The sequence below is a fragment of the Ammospiza nelsoni genome, chromosome 9 (genome assembly GCF_027579445.1).
Source record: "Ammospiza nelsoni isolate bAmmNel1 chromosome 9, bAmmNel1.pri, whole genome shotgun sequence".
Classification (NCBI taxonomy): Eukaryota; Metazoa; Chordata; class Aves; order Passeriformes; family Passerellidae; genus Ammospiza; species Ammospiza nelsoni.
The window spans coordinates 23711291-23735664 of NC_080641.1; positions in this window are offsets into that span (position 1 = coordinate 23711291).

Genomic DNA, 24374 nt, shown 5'->3' on the forward strand with positions numbered 1-24374 from the left:
TCTGGGAGTTTATTCTTTTGAGGTTCTTTCCTTACAGACAGTTTTATTTTTTGCAAAGCAGCTGAAAAGTTTTCTTGCCTGTAGGTTCTTTTTGTGTCACATTCTTCTACCTTTTACATGCCCCATGGAAGAAAATCCAAGGTCTCTACAGCCTGGTTTTGCACTCCTGATGCCAAATGGTGAAACCACTGAACCTACAGCAGCCTAAAGGCTGCTCTAAATTGCAGAGGCAACAAAACCCCACGATGACTTGGGTCTGTGTCTCTCACATCTCAATACCACAGTCACAGATCCTGACTGCATTCAGGCTTTTTGTTAGCAAGGTTAATTGTTGATTGAGCTCTGAAATGATGACTCCCACCTCAAGAGTCTGTGTTTGCCAGGTTTAATCTTTGGTGGACCTTTTACAAAAGTTTACCAGCTACTTTAAAGAGAACAGCTGGAGTCAGAATCTATTAAGAAGGCCTAATTTTTTAATAAGCTTTTCTTACACGATATAGACTTTTAAAAACATTATAAACAGACATAAAATACAGAATACAGTCAAATCCCAAGAGCTACATGTTCATAAATTCCAAACTAACAAAGAGATTGTTTCTAATCTTGTAGCATAACTGATGGTGTTTAGGAGCAGGACAACTTATCCAGGACATTGTTAATATTTTGGATACAGGCACCAATTTTAGTGTATTCTGCTCTTCCCAGGACTGCCCTGAGGAAGGGGCAGTCTGATACTTCTCATTACCAGAACTTTTTGCAGTTGGTAATAAAGAAAGTGCAGTGACATTGTTGGACTTTGTCAGGGTAAAACACTACAAAGCAACACACTAAAAGAGGAATCAGTACCCCCAGCCTACACAGTGGTTTCTGATCTCTGCTCCATATAATGTTTCTCCTTGCCAGAAAATTCTTACAAAATACCATGTCTGTCTAATCAAAGGCTTGTAGCATGTATGAGGCTTTAAGTACAAAGAACTTAATTTAAAAAAAAATCACTATTAACTTGAATTATTTGGATTAACAGAAGGGAAACCAATCCACAGTGACACATGATGATCTGAGAGTGATTATGCAGTACATGTAAAAGAAAAGTAGATAAGTGGGTTGTTAGACTTATTGAATGTATTAAATGAGACCTGGCACTCTGTGATGAAAATGAGACTATCTGGGTAAGCAACAATGATGAATTCTCAGACTTACACCATACTTTAGCCTGTTTGTTCTCTTTTTAGCTTTAAATTTAGCTTTGTAAAATAATGCTTCATGAGGCAACCCATCATACCATTATTGAATATTTGGAAGGAAAAAAGTACCCTTAATAGGAGCCAAGATTTTTCAATGATTGTTCATGAGCTTAAAGAGATGAAATATTTCCTTGTCAGTGGTTATTCCACACCTGACATTTCTCATATTTGATCAGTTAATGGTTATTGCCCACTATGCTACTTTAAAAGGTCAGGTAAAAAAGGGTTGTTAAGTCTCCTTCAATGAGACACATACTGGGAAAACCAGCTTGCCTCTATATATCTCTCTTTTGAGAGGCATTGATATCAATATTAGCACTTATCAAGAACATACTTAAGATAATAGTAGCAACATGTCTGGATGCTCTCCAAACAAAGATCTATGAAGCAAGATACCACATGTAATGTTTTGCTCTAAGTCACTTGAGTTAGATTAAGGTACTGAATTCAACTAAATATATTTCTTTTGAACTCATTCACTGTGTAGCAGCTGTTATACCCAGGCTATTTCTAATAAAAAGAGAGAAGAAAAGACTTTTCCAAAATTACAGAATTTTTCCCAAGAAACAGTTGTTAAATATGTTTGGTGGCTTTCCAGGAGTAAAGAAAAAAAACATAAAGATTTGAACATTCAAGAATATTAATGAAAAACATGTATTTTTTTCTGGGAAATGCTCTGACCCATTTTTAAGAAAGGAATATGCAGATGATTTCTCATACAGCTTTGAGGGATTTTATTCATTCTTGTTGGGGCTGTTGCTGTCTTTTGTTCTAAAAGGAAGTCAATGCATATATTTTAAATTATTACTTTGGCATCCATGATAAAGATTCTAAGTTCTTCAGACTTCTCAAATCTAAACAAGTGCTGGAGCCATTCTGTCCCAGTAGCTTCTTACCAGAACCTCAAGGACAGAAGATGCACAAAACTTGTGGAACCAAGTGAACAAGTAAATTAAATCTCACAGTTCAATTGCTTCCCATGCAAGTCATCTCTCACATTCATTTATAATCTAGCTATTTCCATTCACAAATACATTTCTATTTATTGGTTAAAGAACATTTTACTGGTGTCAGAGATATGTCAGAAAAGCATTTTGGTCTCACTTCCAGCTTCTTCACAGTTTTCTAAGTAGCCCTAATTGACCAGACATCCTTGTGGATTTGGAAGAACAGCTGTCCTAGCCTGGGCCTAGAAAACCCAGTACTGGGCTTAACTCTTCATTCTCATCAGAACAGACTTCAATCAGCTGTGAAATGAAGACTGGAACAATTGTTAAAATACCCCAACAGCAACATTGAATATTGCTATAATATATGGAATACACTGTCTAAAGAAGAAGTGCAGCACCTGTTGGTCAGGCAGGTGAAACAGCAGAACCTTTTGTGGAACACGGGGCAGGATAACCCATGTCATTCTCTGATTACAATGATGAGTTTTTCAGCAAGTCATCGTCTTCACAGATCCTATCAGATCCCTCCTGTGCACAGCTCTCTCCCTGATGCCCTTTCCAGAAGTAAGCTTGATTTGGAGTTCATTTCATCCACAGGGTCCACTGCTTAATATTGGCATTGTATGAAAAATGCCCTCATGTTGTTGCTGTTGTTATTCCCATGGGGATGTGAAGTATATTGACTTAAATGATTCTTAAGGGTGACTGCACTATATGTTAAACTGGTAGAGTATAACTCTTTTCAGATTTCTGAAGGTTTGACCCAGGTAGGATTTTAATCTAATCTCCATCTGAAAATAATGCACAGGAAGTGTAAAAACTTGAAAATATTCAGAGAACATGGGATTATTACAGAGTATTTTGCAAGCTCTCCATTCAGCAGAATATTCATATACATTATGGGGTTTGTGTTGTAGTTTCCCAGCTGAGACATAAATTCCTTTAAACTGCAGACATATCTTTATTTATAAGTATAAATAGTATGTTAAGTTCTCATCTTACATTAGAAATTTGCTACATACATATTTAGATGACATGCACTGTTAACCTCTGGGTGTTTCTGGATACAGCAAATGGCTATCATTTTGCATTGATAGTATCAAGAAAACTGATTTTAGAAGCAAAATTGAAGAAAAGGGTCCAAGAAGTCAATTTGTAGTATTAGAATGAATTTATTATACATTATTATTTCATATCTCTTCATAATGTCTGTTCTTATCTACCTCCTTTCTCAACTAAATAGGTGCAATTGTTCTAATCTCTTATAAGAAACCATTTCTTTTACATCTCCTTCTCTGGTAGTTTTCTTTCTATATCCATTTTAAAGATAGGGTAACCAAAGGCAAACATAACAGTGCAGGTAAGTACCTTCATTTTATATACTGGCATGTGTAATGGTTTAAGGGTTCATGCAGAATGTAAGTCACACTTTCCCCTTCGTTCATTTTTCAAAATTCAGTCACTTTGGGACTTCAAATGTTCAGAAAAGTATAGAGGTAATGGATTATCCTCAGCTCTACCAAAGGGTTTACTGAAAGATAGATAAATCATGATCAACAGAAACAGATTTGGTCTATCTAGCTTTCTTTATGTTTTACCTGATGAATTTGAATAAAGGATGTAACACCTTATAATATGTGTCTAAATGCTAAAAAAACAAAACAAAAGTAATGTGAGGTAACAAATATCAGATATCTTCTAATTGCTGGTTTATTTTAAATATATAATCTGAAAGGGAAACTTTGCTTTTATTAACCCTATCAGTTTCTTTTGCTGGTGTAATTTTGCCTCATGTGTACAGTGAAACATAGTACAAAGGCACATGAACCAACACCAGCCTGCTCCAACCTACATTAAAACTCACTGTTGTGCAGCTCACTACAACTTTGAGAAAGCAACCACAGTACAGCAATAGCTTTATTTTCTGGCTAGGTCTTACTTATCACATGTAGGACATACTGACAAAGTAAAATTTTCTAATTCTGACACTCAGACATTCAACACACGCTTCTCACTTAAATATGCACCATTGCAAGGAGCTCTGACTCAGGGCCACAGGTCCAGGTACTGAATGCTTCTCTTTACTGCAACACCTCAGTGTTGAAAATAAAAGTACTTCCAGCTTCTTCCAACCTCCTCTTAATCCTTCTCCAAAACTTCATACTCCAGCGTGCTCTGATATCTCCCAAGAGGCTGTGTTTGAGCTGAGAAGCCCTGGCAGCCCAGCTGTACTCATTGCACTTCCATGATGCACCAGCAGAACCTGCGTTCTCAACAGGCAATGAAGCAAGTGTTAGGAGCACCAACTTCATTTAGTCCTTATTTTGTATCTGGTTCTACAAGTGCAGGCATGAAGCTGGACCCATGTATTACTGAAACCAAAGGCAAATCTTTTATCCTCTAAATGTTGGTAGTGGCTCACTAAAAGGCTGAATACATTGCATATGGCACAAAGCTCCCATAAAACGCTACTCATAATCAACATCATGTGAAATATGCAGTTAAAAAGCTTTCACAGGAAAGTAACCAAATCCACTCATACACTGAGATAGCAGACAAATAGGGCATTGTGATGTGTGCTGAAATCCTGGATCTAGAGTCATTTATGAAATGATTCTGTGCAGCAGGAATTTCTCACCTGTTTCTCTGTACCTCCTAACCATGCGGCGTGCAGCCTAATTCCAAATCAAAGGATCCTCTTGATCTTATGTGCCACATTCTCTTTGTTTTCATAAATCTCTCAGCGTAGACAACATTCCTGAAACAATTAATAGCCATCTAAAACTTCACCTCAGCCTCTGTGGGCAATTGGATTTGTTCACATTAATCTGTTCTTCTGTCCAGATTCTGTCTCAAATTCCCTGTGCTTGTCCCGTCAACTGTTTACAATTTGAGCCCATACATCACACTGGTGCTATTCATCTTGGTTCACACTGAATGATGAACTCAGCATCACATTCTCCTTGCCCAGCTCCTGTTCTCCAATGCAAAGCAAAACAAGACAAAAATCCCTTTTCTTCTTTTGCAATTGTGAAAAAATAAGCAATACAGCTGTTGGTGCTATATTTTACATTTTGTGAAAAACATGTTTTATGGGAAACATGAAGAAAGTCAAAGTTTTCGAGTGGCAGGCTATCTTGCACATTCAAAAATAATCATGATTTCCAGAAATAACACAAATACTATTTATTTTTAAGTGAATTGTGTTAAAAAAATCCACTGGGTAACTGGTTCAGTACAGACCAAATGGGGTAGAATAGCTGGCTGAGACCTCACAGCACATAAAGAGGAATGTAAAAACGTGGCTGCAGTAGTTTGTGATCTACTTCAGAAGTTGACTTCTGCCTTGTTCAAATGAAAGAGATATACTCTGTGTTCCTTATCTCATCCCTACTCATAGTTGAACACATCATCAGGAAAGGATGCCACAGGTAAGTGTATCACAATCTAGTTTATAGGAACAGAGTACACAAGGCTGTTTGACATTAATTGGATCTACCCAATCCTCACATGGAGGCCAATTTGGCACAAATAAAATTTGTGCACTTTTCACATGCAAGGCTGGAATTCTACATCAAGTTGATAAAAAACAACATTCACTAATTAACAGCTTCTGCGTTGTCACCTCCAAGATAAAAGTTGCCAGGTGCCCACCCTCCTGCCTCAAATTGCTCTTAGTCAGGCTGTGTTACAGGCAACATAAAAACAAAACCCCCCTCCAAATTGCTCTGAGGTGACTTGTACCTAGAGCTCAGCAAAACTGCCACTTTAGACTACAGGGAATCTCCATCTATGACACCCTCATCATTTTACCTTGCAGAATATACTTTAAATTAAAACAGAAAGTGCAAAAGACATGCATATTAACTAAAGCTTAACTAGCCAGTTTTATTTTAAGTGCAAAGTAATGGACAGAACTGCTGTGAAACAGTTTCAGATTATTACATTTTACATAAAAGAAAACAAACCAGAAAGAACAAAGTTAATTAGTTTGCAAAGAAAAAGACATGTTAGTTGCTCAACACACATTCCATGAAATAAAATTCACCCAGACCTTTTGACATACCATATCAAACAAAATGCAAGAACTACAATAATTATGAGATTCTAAATATAGCCATATCATGTCTGCTATTAATCCATCATTTCATACCCCTTCACTCAATAGATTTGTTTTGTTTTCCTTTAGGGGTCACTTTGAGTCCTGAAAGTCTCTCTGAAAAATCTCTCTGAAAAATCTCTCCTGAAAAAAGCATGTACAAAGTATTACAGAGAAAAGACAAAAATGGGAGTAATATAAAGTTCATTCTTTTTTCTCCATTTTAATTGTCATCTACCTGCAGGAGCAGAGAGATGCTGCTTTTTATGATGACTCTGTAGCAGCTGCACAGTGGTGGAGTGTCACTGGCATTTTTCACATGTGATGGCCATCACCAGTAGCTCACACAGAGATGTTATGACAAACCCAGGCAGGGCAGAAACAAACAGAAAGCTGCATTTCCTCACAGTCACTGCTCTTGTACACCAGCATCAACCTTTCCCAACATTCCTTTCCCAATAATACAAAGCAAAAGGCTTCTAAACAATATACTCACCTGGCAGAGACTGCAGGCACAAGTAACGGCGTAAAAAGTTCGAACAAATGCAGATACTCCAAAGGAAAATTCTATTTCATGATTCAATACCTTATGCAGACATCTTTATCAGGCATCTTTTTAATAGATTTACTATTCTGACAAAGCTGGGGAAATTCTGTATGTCTTCCTAACATGCTATCAAAACATAACTGTGTTTCATCATATATAGCAATTTCACTATCCTTTGGAAGAGGAGAAAAAGCCAAACCAACTAAATTGTCATTGTAGAAAAGAGCTTATTATGGGTATACAAAAATGTTGATTTCTCTCAACCCAGAGATATTTCTAAGAAACTAGAAATAAATATCAAGGTAAATGGATTTATGCAAAATAGAAGAGTCCACTCTCACAGAGGATATTCTACTCTTCACTGAAGTGTCTCTTCCTGGACATGCTAATCCTTGTGGAATACACCAACATATTTTGCATGCAAGTATTTTGCAAGAATTAGAAATAATTGTAATTTTTCTAGTTCATTACACGAATATATTTTTTTGATTTCTCAAGATTCTAAGTGTATTAAAACTTGTAATTTTCAAAAATCACTTTAATAGGATTATTGACATTATGATGAATTTTTAAAATATCAGTTGCTCCACAAAAAGTCTTTAAAAGTCTTAATATTTAAAACAATTTAAAATCCTTCCCATTCCAAAAGTTTTATTTGTACTAGTAATTTATCTCAATCAAAAATAAAGACTAATACAAGAGTATGTTGACAGTTTCTTTTCATAAGAATCACAGAATCACAGAATTTTCAAGACTGGAAGAGGCTACCAGGTAAGCCTAGGCTGAAATTATTTTACCAAAAATTGTTTCTTAAAATGTGTCAGGAAAAAATCATAGAGAAAACAGTTTGCTTTTTTCAACAAGCTTTTATTTCAAGGGCAATTCTGAGGCATATAAGTTTTAGATAGTTCCCTTACAGACCTGCTTTATCCTAATGAGGTTAAAATTGGCTATATTCAAAGTTTCAACTGAAAAGGATGTTCTTTGTAACCTTACACAAAGTTAGGGGTGTGCAGCTCTAGCAAGGCAAACAAATGAGGACTTGGGCTCATGGTTACCAGGGAAAGGATATTTTCCCAGGGGATTTCTGTGGTCTTGCCCTGACAACCAGAGGATGACTGTGCTGTTAGCCGTGACTCACATGTGTCTGTGACACACACCAAGCTGTTTTATACCTCTGCAAACTGATAAATGTCTAGGTAAAGTCATCTACCCTGCTCCCTTGCAATTCCAAAAATGTGTTTAAAAATATGCATAGTTGCATATGTGTGTATATATATTGCAAAGGTGCATACATAGTAATGACTCTGTATCACTGACTCAGCTATTTAGGGAGGGAAAACAATTGATCAAATAATTTATATATATATTTATATTAATATGAGTATGAATTATAGAGGAATGGATGGATAGGTTGGCAGATAGATTAATGAATAGTTGGACAAAGTGTATATTTTTGTGTGAATAAAATAATATGAAATAGAGTTCTTATGGAAAAAATATAAGAAATTAATTGAACATTGCCTATCTTCAGGCAGTAATAAAAACATTAAATGAAGTAATTTCTATAAATGCAGTAATAATAATAATAATACCCCAATAATTATATATTTAATATTAAAACCTCCAATCTCAGGTGATTAGAAGGTTAGCAGACCTCAATTAATCCAGAATCATAGCTTCACTTTTCTCCACTGCACTTTCATTGCCTGCTGTTGCATGAAGGAAATCTGGGTTTGATTTTCAGCACTTGACCCAACAAACTTTCCAGAGAGAAAGCCATTCCATCAAGAAATGGAAGAAATACAATAAAGCCAAGAAAGAAGATGGATGATCTGTCAAACAATGAGAGTCTTTTCTCCTCTGGGAGAGTGTACCACTTCCACAGCAGACTCCATCCCTCCCTGATCAGGATGCTGGTGTCTGGGTATCTTGAATCCAGTATTATTTAATATAAAGAATAATAATGGGTATTAATCTCATGTGATTAATGCATATGAAATCTCACATCTTATTTATTAAGAGTGCAAATCATGAATTTCTAGCTTAATAAGAATGATTAATTGAGTCAAGTGTTTAATTTCCTCTCTTCAAATCATATCTTGATGATTCATGAATTCCATAGCAAAGTCATTTACATTATCATATCATCAGGAAACATAGTCAGTTGTTAGGAAGATCAGATTGGGAGGTTGAGTACTTAAATTTCAAAAGACCTTATTTTGTTCAAATGCAGGGAACGTGTAATGGGCACAGTGAGCTGACCAAGACAAAACATTTGATCATATCAGAAAAACAATATCTCGTGTATTTTCTGCAGTGTGAAAGTATGGCTTTTTCAAACCACTTTGATGCTGCATTGAAGTCTCCTTGGTCTTGTGCTGTGTATACCAGGAAGTTTAAAATGCTAAATAATATCTGAAACTACCCTAGAAACTCAAGTTGCTTATTAAAGGTTTTCGTTGGGTTTTTTCCCCCATGTTTGAAAAAATTCTTTGTTTCACTAAGGGTAAATCTCTTGTGTTTTGTAATGCTGTTATTGAACAAGTTTAATGATTTGCTGAGGACCTCATCTAGCAGCATTACCAAGCAACATGAGATTAGAAATGTATGGTGATGTAGGCTCTTCTAGAATAAATGAAAATATTTTATTCAGCTACCAAGAAGGGTCTCCTGAGATCAAATTAGAAGATAGCTGTGAAGGGAGATGTTTAGGCATGCTCTGGAATTATTTATCAGCATTTTCTGCTTGTGTGAGAATAAGCAGACATTAAGTTTAGATTAAACAAAGGAGAAAGAAAACAAGCTTTTTTAAAGTAATTTGACTGCTAATGATATTTCTGAATTATTCTCAGTTTAATAGTTTAAGTAATTTGCAATGATAATAATTGTTCCTGCTAAAGCTCCAATAGTGTCAATTCTATCATTGATGAAATGAACTTTCTCTAAGGCCTTCATATGGACAAGCAATTGCAAACTTATCATGGGTTTTGTTAATTATAAATTTGTTTTCTTCTTGACATTTTTTGTAATTTAATTTAGTTTAATTGCATTCATCAACAATGAGAGAAACTGACTTAAAAGTCCATTAAAATGAATAAATGTTTCGGGGTTCTGTATTATACTTGTTTATCTTCATTTATAATGGGTCTGTACATCCAGATAGGACAGAGGATGCTGAATTATTACTTTTTAACAATAATGTGTGCTTTCCTCACTCTTTCAAGATAAATGTGCTTTAAATTCTTCTCTTGTTATTGTGATTTTTTTTATTCAGATGCTATAACCTGGTTTGCAAAATATTTGGAAAATTATGAATATGCTTAAATATAATACTCAGGTGACTAAACTTATGCATTGATAAACCTGTAAGACAAACCAAAAAAGAGGACAGTTTGTCCCTCAGGGAAAATAATATTGTAACATATGTCAGAGATACTTATTGTGAGTGAAACGTGGCTCCATGAAAAAGCTTTTTGTAACTACACACAATGAAAATCTCACGCCATGCATGGTCGCAGCATACTCAGAGACCTCAGAGCTGGAGTTTGTTGGTATTGCCAGGCACTGTGAAAGTTATCTTTATTTGAGCTTTTCAGGGAGTTCCTCGTGTCAGGATTTGCTGATTTGTCCAGCCAAGTTCAAGGTTGGGATTGTGTTAATTCCTGAGTGGCTGAAACAGCCTGGCCACATCTGGCCGGCAGCAGCAAGCCCTGTTGAGGGTCCCTGGAGCAGGTACAATTTTTCCCTCTGCAGCAGTGTGAGATGATTCACCACTGCTCCTTTTGTCCCCTCCAGACATTGATTGACACATGTTCATGTTATGTGCCTTTTTTTGGATGTACAGCCATCCAAATCACACAGAGATGCAAGATTTGGTTAAGTGTTTGCCAACAGCAGTAGAGGGAAGGAGCTGTCTCTAATGTATGTAAATATTGCACGGTATGACCAGTGATTTGTCACACAGATTCTAACCTTACTGCTACATTGCTACACTGTCCTTTTGGTTCTGGCCATGGGTTAGAATGGGCCACGTGCTCCAACGGAATGAAAAGACTGCTCTTGTTTCTAAAAACTTGCAGTCTGACACTGGTTGAGAAATTAGAAAAATGTAAGCTTGCTCCATAAAGCAATGTGCTATCAGAAGTTGTATCATCTCTTCAGTGCCTTTTTCTTTGGTATTTCAATCTCTATGGAATGTCCACTGCAACTTTCATCTGAAAATGGAAGTGTACTGCAAAAACTAACTACACACACTAATATAACACAGTGAACAGACTCTCATTTGCTCTTGAGCTCTCAATTTTATGAGGGAGAAGAAGAGAAACATTTCTTGGCTCCACATGTCTTCCTCTGCATTTCTGCCAAACTAAATGCTTGACAAGTGCAATTTTACAGCACATGCTTGATGTGAACATAATGTCACCATGTTTAGCATGACAAAAAAAAGTTACAGTGGGAAAAAAGGTCACAAAAATGTTTTGGTTACTTGGATGTCCTTTCAGTATTGTTCCTGCTCTCATTTCCTTCTCAGAATTCTGTGGAATAAATGCTGAATACCTCAGGAAAGTAAGGATGCTTTGTGGCTTCTGCCAGGAGTGCAGCAAGCTGGTAAAATTTGTGGGCTGCAGCAAAGGCAGAACAAGGTCCAGTGCAGCAATGCCTGGTGTTGCCACTCTTACAGCCGCAGCAGGGAGGCCAGGGGGGCCCTCAAAATTTCCCTTTGATGTCTACAAGTTATCCTTGGAGCCATTGGATTAGATCTGCCTTCTATGGGAACATACAGGCCCTGAGAACTTTTATGTTGCTTCCCAAGTCGTTCTTGCTGCACAGGGCCGACCTGCTTTTGCCCTGTAGAACTGCAATTCTGGTCCTTCTCACAAGCACCAGACAGGCCTCTGCATTACACAAGTGCACATTTGCAACAAAAAAAAAGGAAAGTCATATATATGACCTCAAAATTAGAGGTGAAGCAATAACTTTTAAAACTACCAGCCCTGCACATGTGCAGGCTGCTCTGCACTGTGGTTATGACTCATAAGACCTAGCTCAACCTTTTTATTTCAAATATTTCACTGTGATTATGAAAGAAAATATGCTTTATAAAATAATGTGGTATGAAGTTCTCTCTTCACTGAACCCATGGCCATTAAATCCAGCCTCCTTGTAAGCATAAGTAGCTCCCATGAATACAAAGGTCAGAAAGGACTTGGCTCAAAACCTGACTCAAGCGAGAGTACATTTATTTTCTTTCCTACTCCCTGTGGGGAGAAGAGGAGAAGGAAACAACAACAAAACAAAACAAAAAAAAAAAAAAAAAAAAAAAAAAAAAATACACTCTGTGACCAGAGACAGAAAATAAGAAAACCTGGAAGCCTGCTATTAAGCCTGCTATAGAAGATTTGCCTTAGTGTTATTTACTAAATCCTCCCTTCTCCAGGGAAGGAATCATCTGATGTACATTCCAACAAAGCCTTTCTAGAAAGCACACCATTTTCATTAGCTTTGCAGATATTGGTGAATGTATTTAATGAATCTTTTTTCTCAGATGAGAAAAAAATTAAATACACAGCTCTTGTGAAAGCTGCAAAAAATTTGGCTGGAATAACTTTGGCATTTTGTCTTGTCCAGCATGAGCGTCTCTCACTTCAGAATGTCAACAGATAAAAATTTGGTGGTCTCGTCCTGTTTTTTCTCAACTTGACTGATACAACTTAATAACATCTTCACCAGTCTTCTCTGTTCCCCCATCTCCCCATTCCTGGAAGTGTCTGTATAAAACGCCACTGATTAAATTATCTCCAACTATTCTGCTTCAATCATATCAAATCACTTCTTGAATCTTTTTCTCAATTTCCTTTTTATTTTTTTTAACAGTATCAAATTCAAGATCATATCCTGTTCGAAGTTCCACAAAACTTCATTATAAATCATGCAATAAAACTGTCTCTTCAGTTTCATTTCTGGACTTTTTTTTACTCTTTCTTCATTCCTGTTTGTTACAGCATCCTTTATTACATTCTCTAATGCCCCTTCTTGAGGCTATAGTGAACTAACGCATGTTCTCCCACACCCACCTTTTATCACCTTCTAATTCCTCCATAAAACTTACTTTCTCACAGAAGTTCCTGTCTCATTTTCCCTGAAAAATAATCTTGCCATACATTTCATTATTAGCACCTGCCTCTGTGAGGTTTGTCTTTAGGGCATATGAGGGTTTCTCTATGCTCTATATATTTGCTATCATATGGAAGTGATTGATGATAATAATTTTAGTTTTTACATACCTAACTTAACTGCTTTTTTTATGATGTTCTTAATTTGGTAACAATATAAATAAGATATTTTCTTCTCTACAGATTCACTGTTGCAATACTCATTAAGAGTATAACTCATTTATTAGACCCAGAGAGCTGTTTACAAGTTCAGTCACTGTACAGAACAAATAGTATGGAATTATGCTCAAAAACCTCCAGCTCACAGATAGATATGAGACGCTTACAGAAACATAGGTAACATATAACCCACTGTTTCCAGTGAGGCATATTCCTAGAAGAGACCAGTGACGGGTGTAAGTGGTGTTTCCAAAAGGTACCAGGTACTCTTAAGGTTTTTGTGTACCACTAGCACTAATTATTCTTAGTACCTGCTGACATCAAGGATCCTGTAAAAACATGGGTTAGGATATTAAATTTTGTCACGATATGCTCAATTTAGGTGAAAGCAACCTGAACCAGAAGTTCTCAGCTCAGTCTGTAGATGGGTTGGCAGTTAATAGCATGAAATTTGTCTTATTAAACTTTGTATTAATTCTAACCCATACCTGTTCTTGTTTCCTTCCACAAATCACTGTTTCCTACTAAAAGAAATTGCAATTACCTTCAAAACTACATGAAGGAATCTTAATTAAAAAAAGGAAAAAAAAAGAGAGAGGAAATGTTGGGAAAATGTATACTTTGTTGAAAATTTGAAGCAAAGTTATGTTTACTGGTTGATCAAAGATTTTTACTTCTTTTTCTCTCCCAAATTCACTTTCCCTGCCCATTAACATAAGAAAACTTTTTTCCACTGGGGTTCTTGGTGATCAGACATGAGATTTCTATAATCAGAACAATGGTGGAAGGAATTGCTCTTTTTTAACAACCTACATCCAGCCAAGATGCAGCCTGACAAAGTGGTGGCCTAAGTTAATTCCCCAGTAGAAGGGCTGCTTCTTTATCCTCTGCCCATGGGGGACAGGGCAAAGCCTCATAATTGGACAAAGTGGAATCTTCAGGGCTGTGGAAGAGGAACAGGTGAGACTGTTACTGATCATTATCTTCAGCCTGTAACTGGCAACCAGATGCTCCTGAAATACATCAAAAGAGTTTTCAGTAACACGGGGCTTCCTGCTCAGGGGGAGCAGTGTAGCTTGTCTTCCTAGCCAGAAGAAAGTGATATACAATCACATTTAACTCTGTTTCTACCCTGCCAAATTTGCAACCTTTCACTTGTCTTTCAGGGCAAGACTCAATAAACCAAGTGAACATTTTACTTTTAGTCTTGCATAGATATGGTTTTTAAAAAGCTGAGTTAACTAGGCTCAGTCTGCACCTGAATAGCTGGATCTCAACTATTGCACAGTATCTTTCCTAATCTGATTCTGTATGGCAACACAAAAGGAAGGTCTTAGACTCTACATTATGCAAATATATGTGCCTGGTATTGTCATTTAAGGGACTTCAGATCTAATCTCTTCATTTTCCCAATCAATAACTTGTTTTTCCTCTCTGTCCTCCCTAAGTTCCAAGCCAAAACTGAAATCCTTTGAAAAAAAATTAGCATTTGTATCAATTTAGTGCTTCAGAGTAGAAACACAGTTGGTCTATACAGTTGCTGAACAACACATACTGACAGAAAAATCCTAATGAAAGATGATAGCAATTAACATGAACTATCAATGTTGAATTCCGTTGTCAGAGAGAAAGAATAGATTTCTGTCTGATAACCTGAAAAGAACAATATCCAATTTGTGGGCATTATCCACTCTTTTGAGAGCTCTGAAACTGTAGGATTTTTCCCTGAGTTAATTTTAAAGGAATGCCTGACATTTTAATAAAACCCTCATCGTAAATTTTCATTTGGGCTTTAAAAAAAATTAAAAACCCCCAAAACCAAACAACCAAACAAGCAAACAAACAAAAAACCCCTCAGATTTGTCCTTATAAGCTGTCACTCTGTTGACCAAAAGTGGGCAGGTTTCCCAGGACCACACCTGTAATGTCCTGGTTTGCTCTGTGTCGGCAGTGGGATGATATGAGGAGTGTAATAAAAGGGCAAGATGACTTAGCACAGATGCCTGTGACTGGTTTTTATTGAACCAGGCCCCAGCTTTAATAGAGATGTTGTCACCATTGTTTGAAAGGCTGATCTAACACACCAGTTGGAGTATAAACTGGACAAGCTAAGTAGCTAATTGCTATTCTTGGCTTGCTCTCCCATACACTGAGTCCACAATGAAAAACAGCATTGAAGGACTGTAAAACATCTCAAAAAGAAAACTATGCTCAGTGGTTCTGAGTCATACCAACAAAAGCAAGAAAATGTAGACCCAAAGGATTCTCCTTAGTCTTTTTTTTCCATGTTGTGTCTGGGCATTGCAGGGTTTTCTAGTACAACAAAATGTTTGCCAAAGAGCCGTGATGCATCTTTGCCTCCTGGGGGGTGAGCTAAAGGAAACTCATATATTAAATTTCCAGTTCTAACAGTGCCAGAATTTAAGTACAGATGAACCTGTCACTATATTGTGAAGGAGAAGTAGAAGTTTAAGCCAAATATATTTAGTTTCTTTGGCTGGGTTTCAACAAATACTTAGGCAAATTTGCTACATGGGGCTTCCCCGCTCCAAGTCCACACAGAGATTTAACTCTAAAAAATCAGATCCACCAAACTCAGGGTAATTACTTTAGTCATGAGCTCATGCCTCTGTCTTCCAACTCCTCTGATAACTTTTGATACAGAAAACCTGAAATGGGCCTGCCTGTCTTTCTGGAACTTTTTTATGATGTCTCAGGTATATTCATCTTTTATTAACTTTTGAAAAAATTTTTAAAAAATAGTGCTGTCTCCCAGATTATTAGTTGCCACTAATTATTCATAAACACTCTTGACAGCTGCATTAGCTGCCCGCTGTCACTATCCTCCAACAAATTTTAATACACCATCAAGAAATATTCTTGTATAGCTCAATGAAAACCAAGGCTTTGACTGCACAAGTGAGACTTTTCACCCAGTGACATATGGAAACATTGAATATTGGAGAAAGGGAAGCAGACAAACTCCTCACCGTTTTAGCAGGGATTTATTTTGAGCATTGTTCTGTTTTCATCTACATGATTAGAGCATGGAATACTCAGAAGCCAGCAGTGCTTTCAAAAATCAGAAAGAGCAATTAAATTAATGGTTTTGTCAGAGCAGAAATAATTATATTATTACAATATAGCATGGCAGTATCTAAAAGCCTCAACCAAGAATATGGCCTCATTTTGTTAAGCCTTGGAGAAAAACACAATGAAGTTTTCCTCCTTCCTGCCCCAAAATGCAAATGGGTAAAGCAAACAGTAATGCAGAGGGGAGACTCTCATTGCTATTTTATAAATGAAAGAATGAGCCATTGACAGACAGGATGAGTTACCCAAAGTCACAGGAAATCTGTAGCAAAGTGGCTGAATATACTTCCCCCAAGCCATGTGCCCTAAATAAAAAGCTATCCCTCTTTCAGGCAGCAAGAATTTCAAGTCATGCTGCTCCTCATAAAATATGCAGACTTTCTGAAAAAGAGTGAATTTTCCATTTACTGATAGGTTAGTAAACAACACCTCTGGGCAATTTGTACAATATTCTTAAAAATAAGTAACATTAATCAATTTTTCACTATGGACACAATGTATACAGTATTTGAATATGCATTTATAATTCAGAATGATGTAATTAATGAAAGTAAATTATATTTCAAGAATATCTAGTACATATGTAATTTATAGAGCTTTAAATGCAGATTTATATCCAGTTTGTCATGTGCTAGTGAAATGTCTGCATAAAAATGTGTGAACATTTGTGCTGTAACAACTCTGTCAAAAGAACATCATGGTGATCATTTGGCAACATGTATATGTTGTCTGATGAACTTCACTACAATTAATTATCACTGCTAATGAACATTTGATTAAATTAATTTTCTAAAATATACAAATGATTAAGTGAGAATATGAAGAGATTCATTGCACATCTTGATAACAGAAAATTCTGTGTGACATTTTCCTGTGTCTAAAATAATGAAACAGTGAAATTATAATTCTTTATAAAGAATTTCAAAAGAACCTTTTGGAAAGCTCTGTTCTAATATACATATACCCAGGAGTATTTGAATGAGCTCAAGATAACCACCATGCTGACCCCTGCAATACATTCCTGTCACCATAAAATGCTGCAGAAGAATATTAGCAGAGCAAAAATAAAACCAGAGTGTTGCATAGTAACAAGAGTTGCTGCCTTCAGTTTAAATTCAGGGCTCAGCTTAAGAGAGCTTCATCCCTTTCAAAACTGGCTGAAATACAGACCACTTGTCACATGTCCTATTTTTTAGTTTGTTTAAGTTGAGCCTCTTCAATGTACATTGCACTGCAGGTTTTGTATCAACAATGAATGGTAGTAGAATGTATTTTCACTGAAATTGGAATAAATTGAAATAAACAACTTGAAACAACTCTGTTATTTGTCTCTTACATTACAACCATTAAAATACTGAACTAGCGCCGGAAATCAATTTGCTATTGTTTCAAAATATTGATCCCAAGTTTTTACTAAGTAGGGTTTTTTGGGTTATAGTTCTACAGAGAAAATTAATTTGCTTATATTGTGTTTTGCAACACATGATGCACAAGTGTTGCTTTGCCCTTTGAAAAAGCCAGAGGAAAGAAATTTCCTTCATGCCAGTCACTGAGCCAGTGATAATGGTGACTATTGAATGTGGTGGCAAAACATGAACCCTAGAAGCCATCATCTGTCTCTTCAACACATGAATTTATTTCAGACAGGATCCCAAAAAGTTCCTCCAGCTGGGGCAGTAATAAAGACACATTCAGAAGCTGACCCTTACTTTTTCATGGTCACCTGATAATGAACACCTTCCTCCAAGTGGGTCAAAAACTGCTGGGTGGAAAGCAGAAAAATATAGGCACAAAGAATACATAAACCGATGTAAATAAAGATAAAGTGATTTTTTTCCCCTGTGGTATCTGGACTGCACGTCAGATTTAATATATGAATATTTCTCCCTGTGAAGGACTCATTGTAGCTTAGCTTGCATGGCTGCTCAAGATAATAAACAGGCATAATCCTACATTTGCCTTTCAGCAATGCCAATAGCATCCTGTTATCTTGTTTGATATTAACAGTAATGTGAAATAAACTGAATTTCAGAAGTAAATCAATACTCATTTTGACAATAAATGAAAATTATTAATAAATGAATTTTTAATGTAAGAACAAATGCAACACTCAAGAATGTGGAAAAGCAATGACAGTAACATAAAACATAAAGCAACACTTTCAACAGTCAATCACGTGATTGAATTTAATTTTATACTTCTGTAAGAATGTTGAACTTTCTTCAATGAAACATTCCAATGAATGAAAGCATCCCAATTTATGTAAAATGCAAACTTTGCAAATATATATTTGTTATAATAAATGCAATTTATTCTTCTAATGAGTCTAAATCCCACAGAGAAAGGAATAAATCAGCATTTTATCATCAACAATTTTGCCACTTCACTGGGAATGTGACCTTCTCCTTAATTTATCACACAGCCGCCAATACTTTATACTTCTCTAAGGGCTTCTTGCTGAAGTTTCCCAATTTTTACAAGTATCAGCAATTTATTTTACCCTACTTTCATGCACCTAGTGCTTTACAATATTTGTGTTAGAGGCTATAGAAAAGAGACACTAATTGATAAACTTTTTGCTTCAAGTTGCACAGGAAGATTGATGACAGAAAGAAGCAGAATTCAGATTTTGTGACATACTTTAGCTGCTAGTCTGTTCTAAATTTTTGATTCAGGAACTATTAAAAGAAACAAAGTCTTTGGATCCAAACTTAACATGTGTGTATGAAAACTTTATAAAGATTCACCTGTAGTTTCTAACTGACCCTCTCTTAGTTTGTGCTTTCTTTTAGATTTAAGCTGAATTTATATGGCTGTTATAATCAAAATACTCATTCTGATAAAGCATTTCCTTTCCATACCTGTGCATCCTAATTATTTTGTAGTGGCATCTGCATAAGACCCATAGTACTTTACTGTCGGTCTGGAAAATCCTTCTACTCAGAAAAACGTTTGTGTGTGTGTGTGTATCACAAACATTAAAGATTTCCCATCTGTTACATCTTTAACAATTTATATAAACTCCATTGTTGGGAAAAGAACCCAGAAATTACTGAAATACTTTTCACCACTCATTTAGCTAAAGGATGCAACAGCTATTGACATACTAACTGTGGATCAAGAGGGTTCTTGTAGTTATACCTCTAATTCTGTCCTCTTAAACCTAGCAGGAGATTTGAATTAATTATACTGGCATCAATGATATAAACACACAATTCATCTTGAATCATTCAATAATCTTCAGTAAATGATTAATACACTTTTAATCACAGAATACCTGGTATCTTGCCAGTCAATACTTCTCAGGAGCTTAAAAAGATGCATTACTGCAAGCTACAGTTCAGTTTCTGTTTTGTTAGATCCAACTAGAAATGTCTTGGGTTTATTTGGGAAAGCAAATTTAATGACTGAATTTTTCAAATCCAGGGGGAAATGACTGTGTAATATTTTGTTGATTTTCCTCCAGCTAGATCTAATTGAATATAGAAAATGTATTGGTACTTTTATTACTAGAACCTTTATTAGGTCTGTCATATCCAAACTAAGTGAACTGTCTCTGAATTCAGGTTGAGCGTGTTATTGTTCTTTCTTTAGGGCATAACAACATTCTTTCATGGAAGTTTGGCAGTCATCCATCATCAATGCTCTCCTTGGAGGTTATCATGCATCATGGAAAAAGGGCCTGCCCTCTCCCTGCCAACAATATTTCCCTTGAAGGAGAAAATGCCTCCTCCCCACAGCTCTAACTTTCTTTCTCTGACAAATACATAGTCCAGCAGGAAGTGGCAAGGATAACATAAAAATTAAGATAGAGAGACACAATGTTAATTTTCAGGAATTACTTCTCACACTTAATAATAATCAATGTGTTCAGTCTATATAGGTTCAAAAGAACAAGGATAATATTGCCCTTTTTTTTAGTTTTTTCTCCCCCCCCTGTGGACAGGACCCACAATGAGACTGAATCATTAAGCAATCTCTGTGATTGTGATTTTTGTCATGCAAAACCAGTTTAAGCACTCAGCATTATTCTCACATGACTCATTCTCTCAGACAAGAGAAATAGTTATTTAAAAATTCTTCTGTTTGAGTAAAAGTGCTTCTTTAGAGCTCCACCAAATGTACTTGGGTGGGGAAGGGACCTGTATCATATATTTATTTACCAATGGTCACAGCTGTATCATATATTTATTTACCAATGTTCACAGCTGTGCTAATATAGCAGAATATTAATCTGTATTCTTGCACTCAGAAAGGATTTTGGAACAGCAAGTTGCTTCTGAAAAGGGCATATGCAACAAATATTAGCTGTAAATAAATAAAAAGTGGAGGAGCCTTCTAGGAAATATTTGTGTATGTAAATGCACTCTCTCATGAAGAGTAGGAAGCCAGTCATGCTGTATTTATCTGGAGAAATCTATGCCATGCTAACCAAGTTCTTTTTGAAAGATTTCACGTGTTTATTTCTCTGAGCTCTAATACAAGAGCATAGAGGCCATGGAAAATACATTAGAATTTGTCAATTCCAGCAGGTTTTATTAAATTAGGAAGTTTCAGAAAGCTGTTGGGGGCTTGGTTGCTTGTTTTGCTCTCAGTGTGGTGTAACAGAGGGCTCTTTCTCAGGTTCAGTTGAGATATTGCTCTCTTAAATGAACAAATGGAAATCCAATATATAAAACCTTGTCATTTTATTTGTAAAGTTATATTTGCAAGTCTTATGCTCATCTGACACCTAGGAGAAGCTTTTCTAAAGTCACCAACACAAGGAAATGTGACAATATTCCTTCAACTAAGTCAGGTATGTATTGCCTGTAAAATAAGACCAAATATTTTCAGAATTAGATTGTAAAGACTTGTCACAAATCTTGCTCTGTTTTATATACTGCTTAACTAAACTATTTTATCTAATAATTGTTTTTATTTACCAATTACAATATTCAGAAAATATTTTGTGACTTCTGGGAATAACTTTTGCTCAGAAAAACTGAACTTGTTTTCTCAATGATGTGTAAAAATTAGTCACATTGTGTTGGGTTTTTTTGCTTCCCAGAGGAAAATCAATCCAATTCTTCCTGTGCTTGAAAGGATTATTTACTTAAATGTTTGTTCAGTTTCAGCACTAGGCCATACCATGCATCTAAGTAAAAGGTCAGATTCAGATTTGGATCCCAGGTTCCAGTGAAACTCAATCTATTAACAACACATTGTGATGACATTTATGCTGTGAGGGTGTTGTATAATGACTCCAAGTCCAACAAAATTAATTTGCAAATGTAAGTGCAGAGTTTGACAGGCTAGAATACCCCTGTTTCAAACAGCGTGGCACTTTGATGTGACATATTCCTTGTGGATAGTCTGATGGGAAGAACAAGGCTGCTAGAGAAACCTGATAGAAGTTTTACTGAATTTATTTAATCATACCTAAGAATCAGTTGATATAACTTGAACCGTAATTTGCCTATTTTGAACTCATTCAATGAAACCTTCTTTATCAGGGTCATTTCTAATTGTAGGACCTGTGCTTGTAGAAGGAAATAAATGCTTTGGAGCACAGCTGGGATTTTATTAATATCTACAGTGTGATGGAAAGGGTGGAAAATAGGGCAAATGATGGCCCTATCACCACTTTTTCCGACAGGACTTGTACAACAGGATGATTATTTGAGACAAGTAAAATGATACTGGTCTAAACATAGGATCTTTGCTCTACTTTTTGACAGACATAGCAACAAACTTTCTTTGAACTGTAGAGGAAGTGCCAAGATATAACCCTGTTAATTCTCTAGTTGATGGGAAGATGTATCAATGAAAAAGAGAGAGTAGTTTGGATAATGGGAAATAGTCCATTTGAGATTTTTTAACAGTAGTAAAAAAGAAATCCAATTAAGGGATCTCAGTATTATAGTTCCTTATTTACAGATTTTTTTCTAACTTAAGTAACTTAATATCCTAATACTTTAAGTAACTTAATATCTTTAGTTACTCCTTCATATTTATTTTGAACATGATAATGTTTGATTAGATGCTGCTGTATTTTATTTGGTACTTGTGTGGACATCCTTTTTGCATTTAATTTTATTTACTGAATTATATAATCCCAGTACAATGTGTTTAAGAGGATACTTCATCAACTATATGAATCATATTTTAGCTGTAGCATTCCTATGTTAAAGGTGAATTGGTATATCTATCTATTATAATTCCTGATTTGGGAGGTTTAAGTATTTTTAGTTTTCTCTCCAGGCATAGCCAGCACTTATTTTATTTTACTGTGTCTCCAACTACCTAATTCTCCAGCCAAGGTACTGTAGCTCAGAAGCAGCAAGCTATCAACCCACCCTTGTCATTTCAATTTTTCACACATTTTCTTAGGCTATAGGTTCTGTATCTCAGTGAACTCTTATCTCCCTGGTCCACTGCCACAGCTTTGTGGTATATAACAAAGCTTCATCTCTGAAATGTCAAAAAATAATGAAAATAGGAAAATCACAAAAGAAAAATTGGCCACAGCCAATTCTGTGGATCCAAAGCTCTTAGGCTTGTGTTCATCGGCAAACCTTAAGTGAGGCAGCTTTTTCTGCCACCTGCACTGCAGCTCTGCTGTCACTTGGCAGTCAGGTGCTACCAAGCAATGAGCACTTCCAGAGGAATTTTTCTGTGCCAGTATTCTCTATCAGCTGGAAGAAAGACTGTACATCAACAAGGGATCTCTCTTCTTTTTCAGCTTTTACACAATTTTCTGAGAGTGTGGACAAAGTTACAGGAAAAGGTGACATAAGAACATGTAGTACTTATAAAAGAGGGACTGTAGGTGGGATTAGGAGATTTATATGGAGCTTGAAAATTTCTCAGGAAGGTCATTGTGGGTGTAATCCTCACTTTGATTACTATATTTCATCAAAATTTCAATCATCAATTCCTTTTAAAAGGTGATATGTTCCTTCCACTTGGAGATGTGATTCTTCCCCTGGGATGAACTGATGACTAGCCATTTCATCAGTAATAAACAAAAAATTTTCAGTATCTCTTGATGTTAAAACAAATCAGTGTTAAGGGGGGAAAAAGGCAAGAAGGGAGAACAATGGATGATGTTGTTCCCATTTAGTAGATGGATTGAAACTGAAAAGCTGCAGAAAGAAAGGAAGGACTCAAATATATTTCCCACCCTAAAGGCTGAAAAGAGTGAAGAAATATAGGCCCATTCCAGCAGAATGAGGAAAAGTAATAATTTTCTTCATAAAAATAAACCAGCATTTATCTGCAGAGTGATGTGAGACATTTGACCATTATCTTATCAGAGCAGCAAGGCAGTTATCAGTATGGCAAAAGATCTAATTGTGAGAATTCTGAAACTAAAAAAGAAAAATATCTAGAATAAAAAAACTACTGCTAAAAGGCATCAGTACCCCCCCACCCTGCATATGCATCTATGCAGGTCTTTCCATGCAGTTCTAAACATGGCATATACTTTATGAAAAAAGCCCAACCACATTAAATTTTGAATAAAGTTATGGACAATGCAATGAAACCACATTAAGTTCACTGTCACATCCTTACAGCTTTGTGGAAATGACACTGGCTGTTCTCTGCCTTTCCCTCTCTGGTGCCATGAGTCATCATGATCAATTAATAATTTCAGATGGACCACACACACACACACGTGCATTTTGGCAACCTGAACTTCCAGCTACTGTGCCATGTAGATTGTGGCTCACTCCCAAATCTCTGACCCATGATGTTGCAATTTCAGTGAATGCTGCCAGAATTATTGGATGGACAGTGTGAAGGGCATGTTCTCAATACATAAATGTCTGCCAAAATAAGAGCAGTAAAATGGAATTTACTCCATCCTTTCAAGTGTAATATAAGCCAATAAAACCTGAAAAAATTAGTTAGTTAATGCAGCACCAGAAATAGCAATTTTAGTGAATCAGAAAGAAACCCTCCCCCCACTCCCCCCCACACACACACAAAAAAAAGAAAATTTATTGAACTGATAGAGCTACAGAATAGAAAATTTTGACCTCCAACATTTTCATATTTTGAGTATGTTAATGCATAAATACTAATCAAAGGAACAACTGACTATTTGTAGAAAAATAAAAT